Here is a 9,128-nt window from a genome sequence, read left to right as displayed (position 1 = left end):
GACGAAATGTGCCTGTACAGCTCGGGCTTAAGAAGGGATTTGAGTGTGTGTTAGGTACAAATTAGAAAATGGATGTGATTTAATCACAACAAACCTAAACAGCCCTGCTAGGGAAACCCTGCCACCAAAGAGGTCTTTTTCTTAAATGTGGATACACTGGGTTTTTAGTCCTGACAAAGGCACGTGTTTGGGGATGAATTGTTAAAGCAGGAGCAGAGAAAAGACTGGGGAAAACCTGATGTATACCAGATAAGTTATCAGCTATAGAAGGAACGGCTTCCTTCCGTAATTATTATTTGCAAATCAGTTCACAGTTCTGGATACTGTGGGGTCTGGATACTGTAGCACAGACAGAGCCGCTTCTGTCAGGCCTGGGACGCTGCGCAGACAGGAAACCAGGCACAAACCCTGCCCGAGAGAAGGTAAACTGCTTGTTGGGAGAAGCCTCAGTGAAAGCAGCAGACAAAGAGGAAGGGGGGAGAAGTGATCGCAAGCCCAGGCCTTCCTGCAGGTGTGCACAGTGGGTCGGGCTCCAGGCCCAGGCTGTAAAATGCTGTACGGTGGAGCGTTACTAATCTGAGCACTTGGGGACTGTGCCACCACTGTTTGGGGGGGGATGGATTGCCACCGCAAACGCATTAGTTGTGGTTGTGCTGGGGAAGTGCTTCCCTGGGAAGACAAAGCACAAGACAGAAGAAATGCTAATGCACAGGGCGCTGGAAGTGCCTTGGTAACAGCGACAGAGCATCGCGGTGGCAGCAAGTTGGTGCTGAGCCTGGTTCCTGTCGGGAATCAGGAGCCCCGGAGCAGGCAGGCTCCCAGCAAAGCACAGCCGTGCTCGTGGGAACTCTCAGAAGTCCCTGCCGGCCACTTCCTCCAGTTCTTATCAGTGTGCTGTTAATCTTTGGCATGCCAGCAGGAGTTGGCACCTTCAGTTCCAGGTGCAAGGTGCGTGTCTTGGACCTTGCCATTTCCTCCTCCAGCAAGGTGCAGAGCGTAGGTGTAGGTGTAATGGCACTCCTCCATGGACACTCTCCTGCATGACCTTCACCTCTGGGGTGAGCGCAACACCCAGCTAACAGGGCAGTAACGTAGATACAGCAGATAGATAACTGCAGATCGTGGGAGAAGAGAAGGACTCGTCTGAGAATAGACTACTGGCCTTTTAGATAGGCTCCAAGAGCAGTGGTGCAAATTTGCTCCCTGTGTGTAAAGTACAGCTAGGTGAAAATTCAACCTAAGAGTATTCAGCTTTCCCTTTTCTTTCTTTGTCCCAGGAGTCCCCAGTTTAGTGCCTGTGACCAGTTTCACCTATTTGTACTGAAGATTAATTTGACCCTTTCCCTGCACGGGGACCTGCTTGGCCACAAAACAAACACAGCAACTGTACAGTGCCGGTACACTTTGTCCTTCCAGAAACAATTAAGACGGCACAACTGAGCAGGCAGTTAAAGGAGGAGCGTGGCCATGGAAGAAGAGGGACAGTAGTGCAAGATCCCTCATCAGCAGGCAGGTAGGTGGCTGTCCTGAGGAGCCAGAGGGTTCAGGTGACCTGGGTAATGTCGATGGGTTGGGGCATGTGGCAGAGATGACTCCACAGCTCACTGAAACAGATGGAAGTCATTTTCAAGGCTTGTGGGCATCACCAGGTTGAGATGCAGGCAACGGAGAGTACAAGACACACAAGCTTTTCATTTGCCATTTTCATCTGTGCACAAGAGTTGCCTAAACCTATTATTTTGAAGGCATTTTCCATGCTGCAGCTATCTTCCTTGACCTCTAAAAGATCTGGCTGATCCTGATCTCAAGATGAAAGATTGCCACCTCATGGGCCGTGAACACCCGTCCGTGAGATTAGGCTCTGAATTATTAATACAATCAATGACTACCTCTTTTCATCCTAGAAGAGGCACAAAGAAAAGCTACAGGGGCCTTGAAAGGGAGGGAGGGAGGATTCTCGAGCAAGGGGGGAGAAGTCACCAGTGGAAACTGGTTTTCTTTGGGTGGAAACGCCTCCTGTGTCTGTTTTATTTTGGAGGCAGGAACAATGGCACCATTCAGGAGGTGATGACGCAGCTGCATTGGTCAGCCCGATGGTGACACTGAGAAAACCCCCATGGGGACCATGTGCCTGAGGAAGGACACCCTTCCCTCCAGCTCCTTTCCTGTATTCAGTGCATCACGGGCTAAACCATAATGGGGTCACCAGGAGCCTAAGCTGCAGAGCCCAGAGCTAAATCGTGTGGAACCATCGAGGAGAGGAAGGGCTGTGTTCATCCTTCCAGTGCCACAGAGCTGCTGGCACTGACACTATGTTACCCATGCAAGGAGGTGAGACCTGGCCCCCAGGCAGGTGATGGTGCCTGTGTTTTGTGGGGTGTGTTTAGCTCTGTATGGGTTTTCTTCACCATGGGGAGGACAAGGATGTCTCCAGACTGGAGCCTGGCAGTGAACCAGCGCAGGATGGACCACGGGGCTGCCCTGTGAACGTTTCATTATGGAGGTGCTGTCAACTTGTACTGTTGGGTCTCTGTTCTGATCTTTACACTTTTCCTTGGCTTGGGCCTGACCTACCTATTTGGGACATCTCAGTGAAATTGGTTCCTTTCTTTTCCTTTCCCTGTTGCATTGGGAAGAAGGTACTATGGCCCCGTCCTGATCAAGGACCAGGGAAAAGGCACAGCTCCCCAGTTCTGAGCCCCATGTAGAAAATGAAGCCAACTGGAAACCAAAAATAAAATGCTATCTTCACTCCATTTTTCAAGAGGTTAAAAAAAAAAAAAAAAAGCTATTGTGCTAACAAAGATATTCTTTCTGGGTAGATAATGCAAAGCATTGCTTCAGAGCTGGCCAAAATGTCTGAGAAACATTTTTTTCCTCATTTTCATTAAAGTTCGTATCAACGTTGCAAATGAGATAAGAAAAGAAGTGTACAGTTACAATTATCTAGTGCTTTGTGATCACAAACAGATTCTGTAATCCCTACTCAGGGGGTTTTAGAGCTGAATTTAGCTTATTTCAGAGCACAAAGTTGAGCTCAGCCAAGACTGTTCTCCTACTCCGTATGATCCTCATCTGTGCTCTGGTCACACAAGAGACCCGTGGCAAGCCAGGCTGCGCAGCCAAGCAAAATCTCACAGCTGCATCAGCCGCCCTGGCTGGGGACCAAGCCTCCTTTTTCCCTATGCAGCCATTTATTAATATTCTTCTATCTATTACTTTTAAATTGACGCCTCCTTTAAGCATCAAAACCTGATATTGGTTCAACTGCAGCCTGAGCAGTAAATGCACAGCATGGCTATTGAGGAACACCAAAAGCCCTTTCTGCTACCGGGTATTGCTAGAGAAAATATTTAAGCTTTGGTTCAACAGAGAACTTATAATTCTGCCATGCCAGGAGTTCACCGCTGCTGAAAAGCCGCGTGTGGGCACATTGCTTGTCTGCCAGGCTTCCCACTGAAAAATGTGAAGATCTGGCAAAGATACTGTGGAAAAGTCTGTTGAGCTTCACATCTCCGGGAATGAGCCCATCAGTGGCTGCAGCCGAGGAGTCCTCCTCACCGTGAGTGAGCATTTATGGACTCTGACCTGGTCAATCCTGTCCTCTCCTGAGCGGGGCCATGGCCCATGGTCAAAGGCAGGATCCTGAGCAGATGGAAATACCCCTCCTCCCTCGCCTGTGCTTCTAAACCATCTGACCTCAAGGTATTTTCAGCAGGCGTGGGAGTCCTCCGTTGGGTCCGGTGCAGCCATCCTGTGTTTAAATTTAGGCGTGCATTGAAATACCTGGCTGAGTGGGGGCCTTAGCATAACATTTTTAGTAGAGCATCTCCTGTCGCTTATGTCACTCAATGGCACGATGAAATCGACAGCAAACATGAAACAGTGCCAGGCTTCGCACAGATAAAGCTATAGAGACAGAGAGATGGACAGGGGTCAAGTGCATCTGGGGTTCTGCGGAGCAACCCCAGCTGCTCATGGCTTCTGCTGCCATCCCTTGACTTTACATCACAAGACGGACAGAGCAAAGGATATAAGCTCAGTGGAGGATGCCCCCTCAGCAAAAATAGTCCCTCACTGTGGTACAGAGCTCTGCCTCCATTTCCAGGCTGCTGATAGACTAGAGAAACATTTTTATATCGTTGTATCTCCTAGAGCAATCTGCGAAGAGTAGCTTAGGGAGGCATTTAATTTTTATGTGAATTTAGGTTGCAGTTTGCAGAAGTGCTTAGTTTTTAAAATGCTGATTAGGTTTACTGCAGAGGCTGGTACATTCGAGGCAAGTCTGGCTAGAAGGTCCGTAAAATGTTACCTGCCAAGCAGTTTGGAGAACATAAACCTCTCCCTAGATAATTCAGTCCCATTAGGTGCCTCATGCAGGACACCAGCCTGTACAGTCTTCAGTTCAGAAGGCTACACCTGAAGAGAGAGCATCAGGGGAAAATTAAACTCAATTAGAAAGTTCAATTAAGGATTTTGGTGTTGTTCTGGAAAGATGGTGTTAACTTCAGTCTCAGTCACTTCCAGAGTTGATGACTTAAATCTAGAAACAAAGAGTAATGAAGGCTGGAGCTCCAAAAAGCAAAGGAGCTGTGTGGAGGAGTTCGATGCCAGCAAAACAGCAGGAAGACCCTGAAGAAGCATTGAACGATTAATGGGTGAAGGCATCTACGACCCTTCTCCCCAAAGCAGCTTTTTTCAGGCTGGGTGCTGCCCACCCCATCAGAGAGGTTTGCCTAGCACCCCCACCCCCAGCAGCTCAGCGTGGAGCCCCACCGTACACGGCAGAGATGTCCCCCTCCCCAGGACCAGCCACCCTCGGCAGCGATGTCCCCCTCCCCAGGACCAGCCACCCTCCCCTCGCCGTTGCTGGTGGCTGGCTATCGCTCGCCGCTCCGCTCCAGCGCCTCCTCACCCGGGGAATACAAATTGGGCAGCGCTGAAGCATATGGAGGGGAAGAATGCTCAGCTGTGAATTTCAGAGATGGGTATTATACAAACCCAGCCACCAGCACATCACCTTTTCAAAGGCTTCAAATCCGCTACAAATTGCTTCTGAATGACAATGGGAATTTCTCACCCTTCACAAAGCCCCCTGTATTAGCATCTTTATTGGAATAAACTAGCTAATTTCTCCAGTTGGAGGGCTGGTCTGGAGAATCCCTGATTCCAATTAGATGGATATTCATCAGAACCCTGACGCTTGCGGGGCGGCGGGAGGGCTGCTGTCTGGTCCAGCCAGTGGCTCGCCACCTGCCCAAGTCCCGATCAGAGACAAAGAGAAGGGGAGCACATGGTCCCCAGGGCCAGCAGCAAAGCAGGACATCGCAGGGACCAAGGGGTCCTTTTAATCCTCAATTTGTTCTTTGTGGCATTTGGCAATTCCCAGGCACAGGGTGGGGAGGCTGAACCTGTACTTGCAAGAATAATGCTAAATCTGTGCCCTTCACTATCCTTCAGGTCCCTCTATGACGAATATACCTACAGCTAAGCCAGGCTACTGACTGCAGCTGGGCTGAAATTGTCTGTCTGTCTATCCATCCTTAACAACTGTACGGCAGCCTGTCATTAGGTTTAGCATTTATCTTGTAAAATGGTTAATGGGATTTCTCCAAACCAAGGGCTGATGCCTCGCAGTTGGCCGTGTTGCAAAGATGAAATTACTTTGTTGCTAACAATAGGTTCCATAAAGAAAAAGGAAAAAAAGAAGAGAAATGCCAAACTCCATAAATATAAATATCCCAAATCTAAAACTAGATGACCTTGCAGGTAAGCAGAGTGCATTTCTCACTATGGTTTGAAAATGTAAGGACTTGGGAGGGCTTTTCCTAGATGTGTGCTTCCTGGAGCAGGTTTTAGGTATTCACAGTACAGCACTGGCCTGGCTTATAGCTGGGATGGCTCAGGACTGTCCCAGGACTGTTCCCACAAATAACCCTGAGCTATAGCCCAGGTACCAGCCATGCTGTAGCAAATGCAGTGTTATCAGAGGGAGCAAGGAGAATCGGCAGTATGCCTTCTTGCCTGTAGCAGGTATCATTCATCTCTGATCTCTTTGGCCAGAAGTGGCTCAGATCAGTTGGATTCAGCAGCTCTGACTGTCAGCAGGATAATGTCTCTCCTTTGTTTTTATGTTAAACTCTTGGATTTAACCCATGGGGTATGGTTGTCCAGGAGCACTGAGTCTCCATGGTGTCATCTGGGGGGTGGGGTGGGGAGAAGGTCCTATGGATTTTATTCTCTTACAAGGTCAGACTGGGAGGAGGAATTCTGAAAATGTCTCATCTCTGTGCTGAATAAACACCGCCCGAAGGCAGAGTGGGGCTAGTTTTGACACCATCTGTCTAATCATCAGAACAGCAAAAGCCCCCCAAGGTGCTCAACATCGGAGGCAAAGCTGGCGACTTCAGAGTCGTTATGAACGCCCTGTCCCTCCCATGTGCTGCGTGCCAGGCAAAGCAGCGAGCCCATGCCAGGTTGCCATCTCCGTGCTTCCCCCACGGACAAATATTGGCTCAATCTCCCCCCGTGGTGTTGCCTGCATGCAGCTTGCTGCCCTTCCTCAGGGCACCAGTGTGACGATCTTGCTCCTTTATCTCCCCCCCCACCTCTTCTGAGGGTTAATGGAAACAGGAGATGGGCTGCCGAAATACCAGTAAACAAGGCTCAGCTGCTGGGATGGGGGGGGGGGGTAGGGTAGGGGGTCAAAGGACAAAAATGAGAACAAGTCTGTACACAGCCCCGGTGGCTGCTGCCACCACCTGCCCCAGCCCCAGCCCCAGGATGGAAACTGCTGCTTGACTCTCCCTTCCTCCCATTGAAGATGTCACCCTTCATCTAGACTGTGTCTATTTGTATTTAGTTTTATTTGTTAGAGGGTTTCTTCTCCCCTAGACAAGTGGTTCATGAAATTCCCATGGATGCAAGTTATCTTTTCTGGTTTTTTTTTCTGAGGTGGAAGCACAGGGGTTCCTGCCGAGGAGGAGATTTGACCCAACTCGTGCAGAGCAGTGTGTATATGCTGCCCACCACCCAAACCGCCCGCCACCTTCCTGCCCTGTACAACGTTACACAAGCAGATCGCGGAGTCTGAACCACGGTGCTGTGTGCTTTGTGATCACGAATGAACCTTGCTGTGGACTTACTTACGCTGGGCAAATTATATGTGAGAATTGCTTCACCAACCACTGATAGACAGCTACTGCTGGGGTGGGATGTGGGAGCCTTGATAAGGCTATAGGCTCTCCTACTCCTTGCCAGTGCTCCTATCCCAAGTATCAACCATCTTTCAGCAGCGCTCTGGTGATGGGATTAACGTGCATTAGGAGCTTTTGTTCTCATCTCTCCCAGGGAGGATCGAATGCAGTGAAATATCTTATTTTGCTGGATGCTTTTTGAAAAATGTGTGGTATGTGTTAATGCTGGAAAGGCAAGGTCAAAGGAACAGGACCAGAGGACACAGGGCTGGAAAAACCCTTTTAGGATGTAGAATTCGGTCCATGTTTTCGTAGTCCTGTTTGCACTGTTTTAAAAGTAGTGCAGTTGTTTACCCTCAGCACATGTGCTGCAAGGCTGTTCCTGGATCACAACCGTTTTCTGTGAAGAAATGTGGAAGAAGAATTGTGGGTCTTGTGTCACGTGTCCTTCAACAAAAGACCAAGCCCTGTGCCAGCTCCGTGTGAGCTCTGTCTCCTGCACCCACAGGCATTATCCTTCCTGGGGGGGGTTCCACTCTGCCCAAGGAACACAAGTTGTGGCTGATCTTTATGCCAGAGTTTTACATTGGCCATTTGGGCTGGAGGAACTTGGAACTGGTGCTTGAGCAGTGTTTCAGCAGAAGTCAGCACTGAATAGAGACTAACTTCAGTTTGTAGGAGACTACTATGGGATGGTTTAGGAAGGAAGTTGAGAGTATCATATTCAGCTGAAAGAAGCACTAGTGAGGGCAAGTTTAAGCACAAAAAGCTATTTAGCCAGAACAAATATGTGAAATCCATGGCTACTGGCATCAGATACAGCTGTTAACTGAGACCTTTGATGGACAAAATGTCCCATGTGACGTCCCTACCAACTGCCTCCTGTACACTTGGATTCCCCATCGATCTGTGACCCATTTCTCTTGTCGGGCTGATACCCCCAGCCTGACACACTTGAGCTCAGTCATCCCAGCCCAAAACTGTTCCTCGTGTGGAGGCAGACGGTCAGCTGCTTGGAGGTAACTTTATGCTATGGTACTTCTAGTTTGGTACGTGTAGTACCAGAGCTTTGGAAAAGTCCCCTTGTAATGGTACCTCACATATTGCTTGTCTTGTCTTTTCCATCCTGAAGTTCATCCTTCTTCCCGGATTGCAGTAGTGCTGGGGTGGATTGGTGTCCAAAAAGGGCACCTTCCTCTGAGCAGATGTGACGCTTAGCAGCAACTAGAGGTGACCACCGAGTGGATCTGCATCACGCACTTGCTGTATGACTTGAAGTGAGTCCCACAGTGAATGGTGCAAATGGGAGGGTTATAAACCCCTTCAGGAAACAGATGTACAAAGACAGGGGTTGTTTTACAAGCGATGGAGTGAAATTAGTGGTAGCAGTGGCAGAAACATTGTTTTTGTGGTGAAGAAAATATTGTGTGGATAATGCCAACACAGCTCAACCAGCTTCCTGGAAGACTCTTCTCAGCAGGTTGTCTCACTTTGGCTGTTGGCACCATCTCCCAGACTTATTCTGTCCGCTAGGGATTTTAGCTGAGCTGGTGAGTTTTCAAAAGCCAAACCTTCAAACCCAATGTTGTTGCTGAATCAGAGGTAGATTTGCCAGAAATGCCTGGACTCAAACCTGACTGTGAGCTCTCTCCAAAGTGTCCTGGACCAGAGCTGATGTCCGATCCAAGTCAGCAGCCATGGATGGAATGGATGAGGTGCCATGGTGGTGTTGGCCGATGTCTTGGCTGCCAGGCTGGGGTGGGAAGGCACAGGTTATGTTTTGAGAGATGACACTTCTTTCCCCGTGGCATGAGTACTGTTGGCTCCAGCTGCCTCATGCTGAAACTTTTAAAGGTCTGATTGCACGCTGGGTACTTGACAGGCACCCCTGGCCATGGACACTGGGCAGACCCTTCTGCAGCACTTCTTTTA

Source organism: Falco rusticolus, chromosome 7 (assembly GCF_015220075.1).
Source record: "Falco rusticolus isolate bFalRus1 chromosome 7, bFalRus1.pri, whole genome shotgun sequence".
Classification (NCBI taxonomy): domain Eukaryota; kingdom Metazoa; phylum Chordata; class Aves; order Falconiformes; family Falconidae; genus Falco; species Falco rusticolus.
This window is presented reverse-complemented; position numbering follows the sequence as displayed.